Genomic DNA, 15,745 nt, shown 5'->3' on the forward strand with positions numbered 1-15,745 from the left:
TGTCGAGGCTTCCATCGTTGATGGCTTCCATCAATGATGGAAGCACTGTTCAAGTTGTCTGTCTCATGGGTTTCATGTTCCTTTTTGTGTTTGTTAGTAATAGTCTCGTTCTCTCTTGCATGCAAATTTATGTGCATCATGTGACTCTACTCTCATCTTCTTTTGCCACCGCAACACTCAAATGTTGCCATCAAAAAATGATTTCTACAATAGGAACATTGAGCACTACCAATTGAATTCGAGCTTTTGTAACATCATTTATTTAGGTATGTTTGATTTCAATGTAGTTATTAGATCCTAGCTTGTAAAATGTTATATGTGAAGGAACACTTATTAAGTTTAATTGACAATGTGAATGCATGATTGTACTTGGGGGACTCTTTGCTCATTGTTTGAATAGTGTAGCATATGCTTGATTTCAATGTAGTTATTAGATTCTAGCTTGTGAAACATAATGTATGAAGAAACACTTATTAAGTTCAATTGTTTATGTGAATGCAGGAATGTACCTAGGGGACTCTCTACTCATTATTTGAATATTATAGTGGGCAGTATTAACCACTTTTGCAATATCAATTATCTATGTGTCTTTTATTTTCTTTAATAAATGGAGCTTTTCTATTCACTATTTTAAATTGTAGATCCATAAATTTTACATTTTCTCTCTTTGAGCATTTCTATGATCTCATATTCTCATGGATGACTAGTCTTACATACTCTATTTTAAATTAGGATATTGTAATAAGTAAATTTTAAATTTTTTACTTATAGTGATGCATGCTACTGTTTGAGTAGAGGGCAGTTGTGTTTTTTTTACAATTGTTGCAATTTTGGCCATGTACACGATGAATCTTTTCTATCCCTTTTTAAATTTCTTGTCTATTGTAATGTTTGTGCATTTCTATTTATATGGATCCATTTGGCCCTCATCTTATGTATTTGAACAAAAAAAAGGCTATGCAACAACTCTTGAAAGATTCATAGCTTAATGATAAATTGACAAAGTCACAAGCCTCTCAATTTTCCAATACCCAACCATCCGTGATAATGTACAACCAACCTCACTTGTATCCCTCCCAAAACTTTAGTCCTATATATCCATCTATGACTTCAACATTCTTTGCAATGTAGCCTAACCTTCCAATTTACACATATCTCTTCTCTTGTCAAAGACAACCCATGATAATGAGTCCAAGTCAACCCTTGGATGCTTCCCATGATGTTTTTACTCCAACACAAGCTTTAAAAACGTCCCAAATCCTAGGTACACCACCTACATAAGCAAAAGGGTCAAAGAGCGAAAGAGAATCGATTGGAGGAGAAAATAATCAAACCAAAAAGTCTACTAAGAACAAATCTAATAAGAGAGAACAATAGTGAAAGTCAAGGACTTGAAGGTAGTGACGAGGTAGAGCCTGGTAAACAAACTCAATGGAAGGACTATTGGGTAGTTTGCTTATGTCATGAGCCCACTGCTTTGAATGATCAGTTTAACAAGCCACAAAAACAGGGGATGGACTTGTGGTCAAAGATTGCCAACAAGCTAATAGCAATGTACTTTGACTTTGATAGAGATAATGAGGCATGTCATAAGAAGTGGGGTTGTGTGTATGATGCTCAGGGAAGTTACTATATGTATATTCTCTATATCATGTGTGTTCAAGGCCTATTTATAAATATCCTTATCTATGAATTTTTTTTGAACAAAACATAACCCTTTTGTATTCAATCAGTAAATAATCCCTTTATATTACACCCTTTTGTATGTAAAAAAATGTATAAAAATGGTATTTTAAAAATACCTTATTTTGAACCCACGTGATGCACACATATTCGTGAGTAACTTACCCAAGGTATGATGCATACAAAGTTGATAGGTTGCATAACTCAATCTTTGGTAATGATGCTCAACGACCTTACAAATGGTATATGCTGTAGATGAGTATATGCATGATCAAGGTGATATATGTCTGTACATCCATGCTTCACCAATAGAAGATTGTATGTTGTTTGAAGAGACAATTGCTATGGAAGGGATCCCCAAAGATGGCCAATGGTTTCCATCTAGCATAGGCAACCAACTTACAACAAACAAAGTCGGGCCAACAAGAGGGGTGCACAAATTGATAACTTGATTTCTCAAGTTACTGACACAAGTCATGGCTTACTTGCCCACTTCCAACATGCAAGTGAGAAGAGAGATGAAGTTGAAGCATGAAGGGAGACAATTGAGAATAGAAGGCTCACTATCTTAGAGAATTTGGGAACAACATTGATCCGCTTTCTTGACCAAGCTAGAAAAGATTGATGCATCTTGACTCTTTCTAAAATGACTGATGTATGCAACTTAAAGACATGCTAGATTGGATTTTGCACTTAAAAAATTACGTTGCACCCCTTTGATTACTTTAGATTTAATTTCAACCATGGTTTAGCATCATGAATTTAAAGTTTATCTTTGCATGTTTGGTTTCTTTGCAATGCCATTGATCTATCTCAAATATTAAACATGTTAGAAGAGGAGACCATAGTATGTGCATGTATGTGCATTCTATTAATAGCACCAATCCTAGGGGAAGCTCCTCATAGCTCTAGTGATCAAGAGGAAGAGCAAGTCATGGCATCATGGTTAGAGCAGCAACATGCTATTACGGGTGAGACCAGGATTTTATGACCCAACAAAAGTCAAAAATTTTCCAAATTTTGTCGATAAAAATTGAAGCTTGTTGGAGGTGAAGGATGTAGATTTGATAATTTTAAGCAGTTGTGTGGAAGGTAGGATTTAAAAGCACTTCTAAAGACATATCTCGCAGTGGTCTCAAATTTTTAATAATTTTTAAAGGTTCTAGAATGAAGTGGAGCAAGTTTCAGGTAGTGCGGGACTCCAAGATGGTTAGGTGAAAATTTTCAACTTTAAATCGGATACTGGAAGTCAAAATTACCAAAGGCCAAACACAGAGGGTTAAACATGAAGTGTGAAGATGACTTAAGAGGAAGGGGAGTGACCCTTAAGCCCCTCCGACCCCCAAAATTACACATAACAAGGGGGTTGGGGGGGGGGGGGGGGGGGGGATATTGTGAATAGATCCAGCATCAAGATAGTGACATGCATTTGCCATTAAGGGATATACTTCTTGTAGATGCAGATATCTAATTTTTCAATAGTATTGTAGGAATTCTACACTCTTTCTTTGCTTTTCTTTCTCTTCAATCAATAGTGCCACTTCTTTTCTTTCAGCCTTTGTTGGTGCTTCTTGATGTCAGTTTTGGCCAGTTGTGCACCAAAAACATGAAGCCCCAAGAGAAACATTAAGAAAACTAGGGAATTTACTGCAAGAAAATCTATATTGTCACAGCAACAAGCATATTCTTCATATTTATATCAACCACACGAAGAAAAACAACACCAATCTTCACACAACATCATATAGCAATTCTCCCACAGATTTATCACAATAAATCTTCAACATATTCTCCATATTCTTCATAGACACCATCAAGGAACCGCAATGACACAAAAGAAAGATAAACTTTGAATGGAATTTGTCACATAGTATTCATCTTTCATCATCTTCATAGTCTTCATAGTCTCTCTCCTATATATACAATGTTTTTTCAAAAAAAATTGGCTCTCTCTCATACTCTATCTCTCTCACATGTACTCTCTCTCAATAATACATTGGAAGTAAAATAAATTACTCTCAATAATCCTCTCTTGGTCATGGATACCTCTCCCAAGAGGTATGCCTTATATGAAGAGTCGCTAAAGCCACTACAGTGTCCCTTCAGAGCTCACTACTATCACCATCACTATCACTATCACTATCACTATCACTATCACTATCACTATCACTGTAGTCTTCACTTCAAGTCTATGTCAACTACGTCTTTTACTTCTTTGAGCTATTTCTAGATTGTATTCTTCCTCCTCTAAGATTCTAAAGCATTTTCCAAGCTAAACATCCATCCATCAAAATAGATACAGAAGCAAATAAAGGCTTACATAATAGAGATAGAGGCTCTATAGAACACTGCAGAGGGTCAACAGAAGGCTTAAGATCTAGTTCTTCCTTAGACAACAAAGAAGACATCATGGGGGCTAGAGGAGAAACAGAAAGAGTAGCAACTTTCTGATTAAGTCCATCAATAAACTTCTTTTGCGACTCTAAAGTTTCTTGAGAATGCTACAATTGGCCCTCAAAAATACCAAGCTTATGAGCTGATTCTAGCATTTCCTCAAGAGGGGCATCCTTCTCTTTGATTCAGGATACATTTGTTTCCTCTAAAGTGGCAAACTTAGCTTCTAATTCCTTAATCATGGCCTTCTATGAATCCATCAAAGCTGTGGTTGCAGTCATTTGTGTATGGATATCACTCAAAGTAGTCTTTTTAGAAGCTAAATCTACAAGAGCTTTGCTAAGTTGACTAGTCAAAGAATCCACCTTGTCTTGCAATGAAGTATACACTTCTGTATAGATTGTTTGAAGATGTGAAGTCATGGAAGTCTCCAAAGTAGATTGAACACCATAAACTAGCTCTGATAGCATATATCCAGACAATACTCTTTGCAACGAAGGAGGAATGTGATAATCCAATTGTCCTTTCCTTTGTACTTGTTAACCCTCAGACGCACAAGGTAGAAAATTGGGAAACTCTAAAGTAGAGGACAAGACCAAGGTAAAAGTGAAACAGAAGATGAAGGCACACTAAGAAAAATATGGGAACACAAGAAGTGGAGAAAAGTCCTAAATCAAGGAGAAAGGTGCACAAGAAAAGGTGCAAGTCAACACTTTTTGTAAAAGAGCATAAGGCACACCATGCTTTATTTTAAGAGTACTGAGCTCCCCCCCATGAAAATTGTAAAGGTAGATGGGTGGTAGGAAGGAAACTAGGAAGATAGGAGGACCATGGAAAAAAAGGCATGGCCATGTAAAAAGGGAATGACCACCCAAATGGGATTTAGGACTTTGTATATAAAGTTCAAAAAGTGAATGAGAGCTCATTCTTTGGTGTGTGGAAAAATGGACTCTTCTTCTTCTCTCCTTCTCTTCTCTTGCTTGCTTGTGAGTGCTTGAGGGAGGAATGAGCTTGTGAGAGTGAGGGATCTTGGAGATGAAGCTCTCCACCTTCTCCTCTCTTCTTCTTCTCTTCTCTTCTACTCTCTTGTCTCGCGCATGGCTATGGGGGATGGAGCTTGGAGGGAGAGGCTTGAGGATGCTTGAGCTCGCATCACGAATCATGGAGCTATTGGAGTGCTTGAGAGAGGAAGCAACTCAATCAAGCATCAAGGTAAGCTCATTACACTCGTAGAGAGAGATAGCGCATCGGCTATGTGAGAGGTAGCCATTAGTGCTCGCTTGAAACACTTGAACAATAAGTGGTCCGTGGGTCTTGGCAATTGAGCTTCTACTTGCCACTACATTTTGATTCCATTGTCGGGACCACGGATTCAAGCTTGAGCACTTGCACGCTTCAAATCGAGCATCGAATTAAGGGTTTCATCCCCAAACTAGAGCTTGAGGTACATAGGAGGTTTTGGGTCTTAAATCCATGCTACAAGTAAGTATTTTTTATCTTTGATGGTTAGTTTAGTGGGAGAAATTAGTCCAGCACCTTGCTTTTGATTCTTGTTGCATTTAGAGTAGGTTAAGGTTGGAAAATCCATTGGAAAAGTGTAGGGTTTGCTGTTGTAAAATAGGCCAAACATGGCACAAATGTGTGGAAAACGGGGGGAGGAGAGCTGAAGGGGGTTGAGACCGACAAGCGAGGGGGCAAGATTGGCAAGAACTTGGTGAAGGAGGGGTTTAACAACCAGGAGACCCAAGGGAAGCTCATTTGAAACCCTGGTTGCCTGAGAGAGAGAGTGAGAGAGAGCTTCATTGCATGGACTGTTAGATATGATCAATGCCCCACCCTCATTAGGTGCTACCAATGATCCATGGTGCTCAAAGTTGTAAGGCCCCCATTATGAGGAGAAGCCAAATGTGAGCCCGGACATTGGTTGAGTCCTGACTTGTATATCAGATGAGGTCTATGTGATCGGATGGCAAAAAGGTGACTGTTGTGGGTCTAATCTTTGGGTTAGACGGAGTGATTAAGCTGGTAGCAACTCGAGGCACATTGCATTGAGTTGCGTGGTAAGGGAGTTAAAAGGGGCCCCTATTGTGGGGTCCGGGGGCCGCGGAAGCGGCCCCTGGCTGGGGGGTCCCAGGGGGGACCAGCGGCCCCCCTGGCGGGGGTCCAGGGGCAGCGCCCCCGGCCCGATGGTAAAGGGAATATTCCCTAGAATATTCCCTAGCCGACTAGTGGAGGCTCATATGGTAGGTCGGTCACAGCAGGCCGACCTTCGCGGGCTATAAAAGCTAAACCCCTTCGCAGCCATCACACACTCATCTTTCACCCAGTCAGAGTTGTTGTTCCAGCTAGCCTTAAACTCTTCACCTATCTTCTGTCTAGATCGCCATATAAGCTTCACACAGTGGAAGCGCACGGGTGGACAGAGCCATCTTTGTATCAGTTGTTTGGAGTTAAAGAATTTACTGATTCTCCTCTTATCTGTTGTGTACTCTCTATCTCTTTCTCAGATTCTGTTCGCTGCGCCGTGTAATATTTTACATGGACTTGATTCAATCTCATCGCCAACGAGTTCATTGCCCACTACATGTATTCCCACACCTTCTCCTGCATGTGTAGTTAGGATATGGAGCTGTTCGAATAGTGCAAAGGCTTCAATCACTCAATGCGGTGAATTTTGTGTCAGCTTGGCAAAAATCCGTCGCACTCGGCCCGTTCGAGTGACGGGAATTTTGGGCCAATCGGCCACCCTTAGCCCATATTGTATTCAGCCACTCGACGCACTGGACTCGGGCACTCACCGCTCAGCCCGACCACCCTAGTCAACCATTTCGACACACTTGATATTCGGCCCTCGGCCCTAACGACTCAGCCCGACCCCACTCGGACAAGTTAGAGTGGATGACTAGCTCAAGGAAAGAAGCTCTAGAGGCTCAAATCATGAAGAGCCCAGTGCCATGAGCTCTGAGAGAGCCTTGGCATCGAGTGAGAGAGCAAACTCAAGCACTCAGAACAAAGGGAAGGGCACTGAATCGCGGCAAGAGCTAGCTGAGATTAGGATGTACATAGCCAAACTACAGGAGATGATGAGCTAGCCAACGTGCCCACATGCCCAATGTGTGCACTATGGTGGAAACCACTTGCCAGCTGAGTGCGAAGACCCTAGGTCATGACCTTGTGCTAATTCTGGTAGGCTTGGCCATGACACCATGTAGTGTCGATTACCTCGGAGACTCCTGTACCGGTAGCCTTACCCACAGCCTTACAGTCAACCCCACCCTGCTAACAAGCCACTGAACTTCCTTGGAAGGGGAGCCCCATCGACTCTTCCAACATAGAATGATGCTAAACCGAATATCCCTAGGATGGAAATAAATCCCACGGGTATCCCAAGACCGCCGCCGCCTAGACCCTACGTGACCCATCCACTGAGTGATACTCTAGTCCACTATGTGAACGAGCCAAGCAATGATGAGTTGTAAGTAAGCCCATACGTGTCATACAATGAGGAAGGCAATGCTATCCTCATGGACTATAGACCAGTACCGGTGATGGCATTGGGATGAGGGAGAGGCACGGGCCTAGGAAGGCAAGCCCAAGAGCCATGTTGGACTTGCAGTTACCCTGGATATATTTCTTCGCGCTGCCCTAATAAGAGGGAGCAGGAAAACCTGACCTGAGATGCACTGAGTGTGGAATCACTCATCTCTTTGTCGATTGCCCTAGGCAGAGACCATCCTCTAGTTTAGTAAACAAGCCATCAGTTCCATTGGGGTTGTTTGGTGTCGAGACACTCGACAAGGAGGCCACACCTATCATGTTGCATGTCATGAACGGTGTGCAAATGAAGCAGGCTGGCATATCATTACCAGGACCTAGAAACCTTGACGCAACCTTAGTTGGAAAAAGGAGTTGAAGACAAAGGAATAAGAGACCAAATGCTAAGGTCACCCTCAAAATCAAAAGTGCCACGACTTTGTCGGTTGGAGGGAAAGTTAGTGATGCAGAAGAAGAGACGTCGATGCCTCAGACGGCTAAAAAGGGAAGTGCTAAGGTTGGGGAGTACCCCAACCCGAAGCGCCAACTCGAAGCCATCAAGAAGGTGAAGCAATGGGTAAGGGATGCCCAGGAGCACCTTAAGGACAATGAACCCATTCTAGAGTGTCAAGAATCGTGTGGTGGGGGGACTTGCTTGAGGTGCGGCGCCAAACACACACTGTATACACAAGAGGAAGCTCACTCAAGAACACAAGAAGAGAGATGGATGCCAAAACGTTTTCTTGCTGGTTTTTTCTTCTTCTTCCACACACTATACAATGTACACAAAGTATAGATAAGATACAACATAAAGGAAAGTGGCTTACTAAGTCAAACAGTGCATAATCGACTACACTAATCGATTAGCGCTATGTCTTTGCCAGCTATAGGTAGGTGTAACAAACTAAATATAATAAATGATAAGTCAGTGGCCATGTGAGTATCATAATGACCACCAACGTGCTAATGTAGACATGCGGACCCATCTAGACAGGCGGTCCATCATCAATGTCCACACATGTTAAGCTTGCCATCTCAACACTCCTCCTTAGGCTCAACTCTATCTTTGCAACTCCAAGTAAGCTTCGAAACTTTCAAAGCTTCTTTGCACCCAATGCCTTTGTGAAAATGTCAGCTATCTGATCCTATGTGCTATCATATACCAAGTCAATCTCTCCTGCAAGTACCTTCTCTCTCACAAAGTGGTACTGCACCTCAATGTGTTTTGTCCTAGCATGGAGCACTGGATTCCTAGCTAGTTGTATGCTGCTCATGTTGTCACAATGAATGACAACTAGACCATCTCCCTGCATGTCCAAATAACCTAATAACTTTTACAGCCATACCACCTCACATGCTGCCATAGTAGCACCTCTATACTCAGCCTCTGTGCTCGATAAAGCAACTGTAGGTTGCTTTTTGCAGCTCCATGTAGCTGTTGCACTACCAAGGGAAAACATGAATCCACTTGTAGATCTTCTATCTGACATGCTACCATCCTAATCTGCATCTGTGTATCCAAAGACATGTACATCCTTACCTGCCTCATAAAAAAGTCCATAGTGTAAATTGGACTTCACGTACCTCAATATACGTCTAACTGCATCTAGATGAGGCTTTCTAGGCATCTGCATAAACTGATTGAAAAGACCAACAACATAGCTCAAGTCTAGCCTTGTGATAGTAATGTAAATCAAACTCCCTACTATCCTCCTGAACATAGTAGGGTCTTCTATCTCATCTCCAACATCGGCACTCAGCTTCACATTTTGCTCCAATGGTACTAAAAGAGGCTTACATGCTGTCATATCATACTTGGATAACATATCCAAGCCATATTGCCTTTGGGATAGCCATATACCATCATCACATCTAATCACCTCAATACCAAGAAAGTATCTCAACTCACCCAAATCTTTCATCTCAAACTTCTTCTTCAAGAATTCCTTAACTTTAGCAATCCCATTGTCACTATCACCTATGATAATCAAGTCATCCACATAGATAACTATGATGACCAACCTTGCACCTCCCTTTCTCACATAAAGTGAGTGATCAGAATCAAAAATACAAAATCCAATATTGACAAGATACTCTCCAATCTTGTCAGACCATGCTCTAGGTGCTTTCTTCAGCCCATAGAGTGCCTTCTTTAACCTGCACACATATGTGGGATGCTCTAAATCCTCATAACCTGTTGGCTGCTCCATAAACACTTCTTCTTGCAATTCACCATGCAAGAAGACATTCTTAATATCCATCTGCTGCAAACTCCAACCTTTGGCTGGTGCCAAGGCAATCACACATCTAACAGTTACCATCCTAGCAACTGGATTGAATGTCTCTTCATAATCTATGCCATATGTTTGAGCATAGCCTTTTACAACCAGCCTATCCTTATACCTGCTAAACGAACCAGCTGCATTATACTTGACTTTGTAAACCCACTTACAGCCAATAGCTTTCTTACCCTTAGGTAAGGGTACCATATCCCAAGTCATATTGGCTTCTAATGCAGCCATCTCCTCATCCATTGCTGCATCCCAATGAGCATGACCAACAACATCCTCAAAACAAGTGGGCTCTGTCAAGATTGTGGGAGAGAAGGAAGGAGTCTCACTTGAAGCTTTCTTGCTTGCACAATGGGGGAATACACAAAGGGTGGAGGCTGAAAACAGTTTTCCTCTTCTTAGTTGTGTAAGCCAAAAAGAACTCTCGTACAAAGAAATAGAAGAACCCTATATATGGGTCTCAAACCAAACTCAACTAACTAAGGTGGCATACTAACTGAGCCACGAACTAGAGTAGATAAGGATAGCTATCATGTAGCTATTATTCATGGGTGGTGTACCAACCGCATCTGCAACTGACAAGTCGGTGACATAAATACACAACGGTCACCCTGGCGTATCACGAGTGGAGCTCGATATCTCAACAGGCTCAACAACCTCAACTAGTTTCACCATATAAGCATAATGATGAGCTGCATAACCTTCAAAACCAAATCTTTTAACAGGGTATTTGACCCTACTAGATCCCACCGGATCACTTAGTGGAGCCTTTACATTACTATGAGCTCTCTGTACACCTAGTGTCCTAATTGAAGGAATACCAAGCTCATCATCCAAACTCTCTAAACCACTGGAATCTCCATCAAATCTCAAATGACTAGTAGATGCATCATTACCATCCAGCACTTTCTTCTTTCATTTGTCCTTCCCTACAGCACTTATAGATCCACCTGAAGCTGTGGGGCTACTCCTTAGTCTCCCAGACCAAGGGCTCACTGTAGGTGTAGTACCAGATGATGTTTCTGGTCCACTAAGACTTCGTGATTCTTGTTTATCTTTGTGCACATAACTGTTATGATCATTATCATCATCCAAAACATCACCAGTAGGTGTATACCAACTTTCCATCTCATCAAAGATAACATCCTACTCACTTTGAACTCACCTGTGACAGGGTTATAACAACGATACCCTTTCTGCTCTAAAGAGTATCCAATAAAAACACATTTTTCCACCTTTGGATCAAGCTTCTTCCGTAGCTCATCTGGCACATGAACGTTTGCAACATAGCCATATACCTTCAAGTGCGATACATCAACCTTCTTGCCAGTAAAGCATTCTTCAGGAGTCATCCCATGAACTACAACTGTGGGAGTTCTGTTCATAATGTAAATAGCAATATGGACAGCCTCAGACCAAAAAATGTTTGGGCATATTCTTTTCAGCCATTAATGCCCATGCAACTTCTGCAATTGCGTATTTTTTATTTCTGCAATACCATTTTGGTGTGGGGTATACCTGCAAGTAAATTGCCTCTTTATCCCATGAGTTCTCAAGAAGCCACTGAACTCATTAGAGAGGTACTCTCCCCCTCCATTTGATCTCAAGCACTTTACTTTTAAGCATGTTTCTGTTTCAACAACTGCCTTAAAAGATTTGAAGTACTCAAACACATCACTTTTTTCCTTCATAAAGTATAGCCATAACTTCCTTGAACAGTCATCAATAAATGTGACAAAGTATTTGCTGCCACCAAGAGATACATTCTGTGTAGGCCCCCAAACATCAGTATGCACTACATCAAGTATTTTTCTACTCATTTCTCTATCATGTGAGAAGTGTTGCTTACTTACCAAACTAGCATGCTTCACAGAATTTATGCAATTCTACAACTATAAAAGAAGGAAACCCTGTAACCAATCCTCTGGACTGCATTAATTTCAGCCTTTGCACATTTGCATGTCCAATATGTTTATGCCATATTTCAATATCTGCAACTACTCCTTTTCCTTTAGCATACATAGCAACATCCATTGCAGGAATTCCAGCATCTAAGGTGAACATTCGACCAACTCTACTTCCTTTTGCGACCAACCTGCACTTATCATTAAAGTCTTCTACAAAACAGCATTTGCATTGAGTCAGACCTACAATCCCTGCTCTACCATTTGGCCAACAGATACTAGATTCTTTGTAATTGATGGCACATGTAATACATCTGTCAAACTCTTTTTCTGGCCATCATACAAGGACAAGGGAACCTTTCCAATGTGTAAAATTGGGTGGCATGAATCATCACCCGTCTGCACATAACCTGGGTTTTGTAAGTCATGCATCTCTCCAAACCATTCAACATGATTGGTCATATGATTAGGTGCACTTGAATCGACATACCATACATCATCATGTGTCCCCTTTCCTGTAACTGCATTCATCATATGTTGCATAACAAACAGACACTCATTTTTGTCTTCATTATGTCGTGAAGACAGTGCATAGTTTCCTTGCTGCAATTTACTACTGCGAATATCATCCTTCTTTGCATAGCAATGGGCTGCAATATGGCTTGTTTTGCCACAATAATGGTAAAAAATATTAGAATTTCCAAAACCTCTATTCTGTCATCCACCTCTTCCTCGAGAGCTCCCCCTACCTCTAAAGTTTCCTCTGCCTCTAGAAACCTGCATTTCACAGGAAGTACATAGCTTTCTGTCATCGGTAGGGTATTATTGGAGATTTACAAATGCCATGGCAGAAAGAACATTGCCATTGACAAACCTATTGTCCTTCAACTATTAGTTTACATGAAGTGATGCTTGCAAAGTATCTTTTGACGATGTGAAGCAGGAGCTTGCTAAAGAACCTATTTTAAAAGCACCTAAACGGGGCGAAACATTCTATATATTCTCAGCAGCCACCATGTATAGTATCAACTACTACTGCTTATCCCAATTTTGGGAGGAAAAGTGGTACCATCCGATAGCCTTTGCTAGTCGAAAGTTTGGCATATCAGAAATTAACTACACTTATATGGAGAAGTTATGCCTTGCGATGGTATATGCAACCAAAAAGTTCAAGCATTACATTTTTTATGAGAAGGTGGTTTTTTATACAAAGGCGGAAGGGCTTCAATTTTTGTTGAACAAGTTACAGTTGCCAGATCATTTAGCAAAGTGGTTAATCACTTTGCAGGACTTTGATTATGAGATTAAGAGCAAGCCACAGAGGCTACAGGGCATTGTGGAATGTCTTGTGGATTTCAAAGAGCCAAAAGAGGTCTTGGATGAAGAAAGTGACATGGAAACTTTGTTCAAGATTGACACGGCATCTATTCCCTCTTGGTTTGATGTTGATGATGATGATTATATCCTAGCAGCTTCTTCTAGTGCTTTGCAGATGATAGAGATACACTCTATGTATGCACAGTGTTGGCTCTTGGACTCAGGTGTGTCCTTTCATGTGACACCTTGCCGAGAGTGGTTTCATTCATACCATACTGTTTTGGGTACTGTACGCTTGGGTGATGACAACTTTCTTGATATTGTGGGTATTGGTGATGTTACGCTATAGTTTCCTTCTGGCAACAGTCTTGTTATGCAGGATGTACATCATGTACCTGCTTTAACACGCAGTCTCATGTCAATTGGACAGCTTGATGATGCAGGTTATCATGTATCTTTTGGAGACTCTGCATGGAAGATCACTCGTGGCAGACTTGTGATTGCGAGAGGTGCCAAGGCTGGCAGTCTCTACCCCTTGATTGTATCAGCTTCTTCCCTTGATCATGTTTTATCTGTGGGTTCTATCCCACATATATCTCTTTGTTGGCATACCCGTTTGGGCCATATGTCTTTGAAGGGAATGAAAATGGTTTCTGGTTTGCAGTACTTACCGCCCCTTGATTATGCATGTTTTGATTCATGTGAGCATTGTCTTTATGACAGCTAGGCTAGGCCTATGCATAAGAAGTCTGGTAGGCCATGCATGAGTGAGCCCTTGGCATTGGTACATTCTGATGTCTGTGGGCCCATGCCTTGTCATTCTATGGGTGGTGCAAAGTATTTTGTTACGTTCATAGATGATTTTTCACAGAAAGTTTGGGCTTATCCCATTAAGCTGAAATCTGATGTCTTGGCTGTGTTTCAAAGATGGCTTGCATTGGTTGAGAACCAGTCTGGGTATAGGCTAAAATGCCTAAGGACAGATAATGGGGGTGAGTATGTCTCACGTGCTTTTGAGCAATTATGTGATGAGAGGGGTATTAAGCGTCAGTTGACCGTCCCCTACACCCCCCCCCCCAGAATGGTTTGGTTGAGCGGATGAATAGAACCATCCAAGAGCGTGTACGCAGTATGCTTAGCCATGCAGGCCTACCACAAAGCTTTTGGGCTGAGGCAATTAGTACAGCTGTGCATGTCATAAACAGATCACCCTCTAGTGGTTTTGGATTTCCAGGTTGCAGAGGAGGTATGGACTGGAAAACCTCCCTCTTATGCACATCTCATGTCTTTGGATGTGAGGGATTTTTCCATGTGCCCAGGGACAAGAGAAGTAAGCTGGATCCCAAGAGTGTCAAATGCATTTTCCTTGGTTATGGGGATGCAGGTGAGATGGGTTATTGTCTCTGGGATCTGCAGGCGCAAAAAGTCATCCGTAGTCATGATGTAGTCTTCCATGAAGACAAAATGCATAGGCAGCCTGAGATAGTTGTTGAGATCTGCAGGGTCATATTTCAGGAGGAGCCGAGAGCTCCCGCACAGCCAATTGGACAGCCTACAGCTACAGCAGATGCTCATGGTCAGGGTGTTGGACAGGAAGTTGGGCAGGCAGCAGAGTCTGCCGTGAGACGGTCTACTAGAGTCAGATGTCCACCTGATAAATTTCAGCCCTCGATGCATTATGTCTTGGTTACAGATGTAGGGGAGCCTTTCACCTATGATGAGGCTATGCACAGGGATGACAGTCACTCCTGAGAGAGGGCTATGCAGTGTGAGATAGACTCTCTACATAAGAATGACACTTGGGATTTGGTTTCCTTGCCTACGAGCAAGAAGGCTTTGCCATGCAAGTGGGTGTACAAGCTAAAAAGTATCCTTGGACACCCCAAGCCGACATACAAGACTAGATTGGTAGCAAAGGGTTTTAAGCAGGAGCATGGTCTGGACTTTGATGAGGTTTTTTCTCCTATGGTTAAGATGACCACCCTACACTTAGTCTTGGCTTTGGTTGCTTAGCTTGACTTGGATTTATACCTGATGGATGTCAAGACGGCTTTCTTACATGGGGACTTGCATGATGAGATTTATATGGAGCAGCCTAAGGGCTTTGCAGAACCTAGCAGGGAGCACCTAGTGTGCAAATTGAAGAAAAGTCCTTATGGCTTGAAACATGCACCTAGGGAGTGGTATCATAAGTTTGATTCCTTTATGCAGTCACAGGGCTATAGCAGGAGTGCTATGGATCCGTGTCTTTACATGAAGAAAGCCTGTGATGGTTCTTTATTGATTTTGGTACTCTATGTGGATGATATGCTAATAGCAAGGAAAGCTCATGATGAGCTAGATGCTCTTAAGGCTCAGCTCAAGAAGAGATTTGAGATGAAAGATCTGGGACATGCCACTCACATACTTGGTATGCGCATTAGACGCGACAGGCATCAGGGACTCCTCTACTTGTCACAGAGGAAGTACATTCATAAAGTCCTTGAGCGCTTCTGCATGCAGGACATAAAGCCTATGGGTTGTCCATTGCCTTCTTATGTGAAGGTATCATAGGCTAATTGTCTGCAGATAGATGAGTGGAGGGCCGAGATGGCCAAGATTCCCTATGCATCCACAGTGGGC

The sequence above is a fragment of the Lygodium microphyllum genome, chromosome 3 (assembly GCF_053477565.2).
Source record: "Lygodium microphyllum isolate KBCC chromosome 3, Lygodium_microphyllum_v1.1.10, whole genome shotgun sequence".
NCBI lineage: Eukaryota > Viridiplantae > Streptophyta > Polypodiopsida > Schizaeales > Lygodiaceae > Lygodium > Lygodium microphyllum.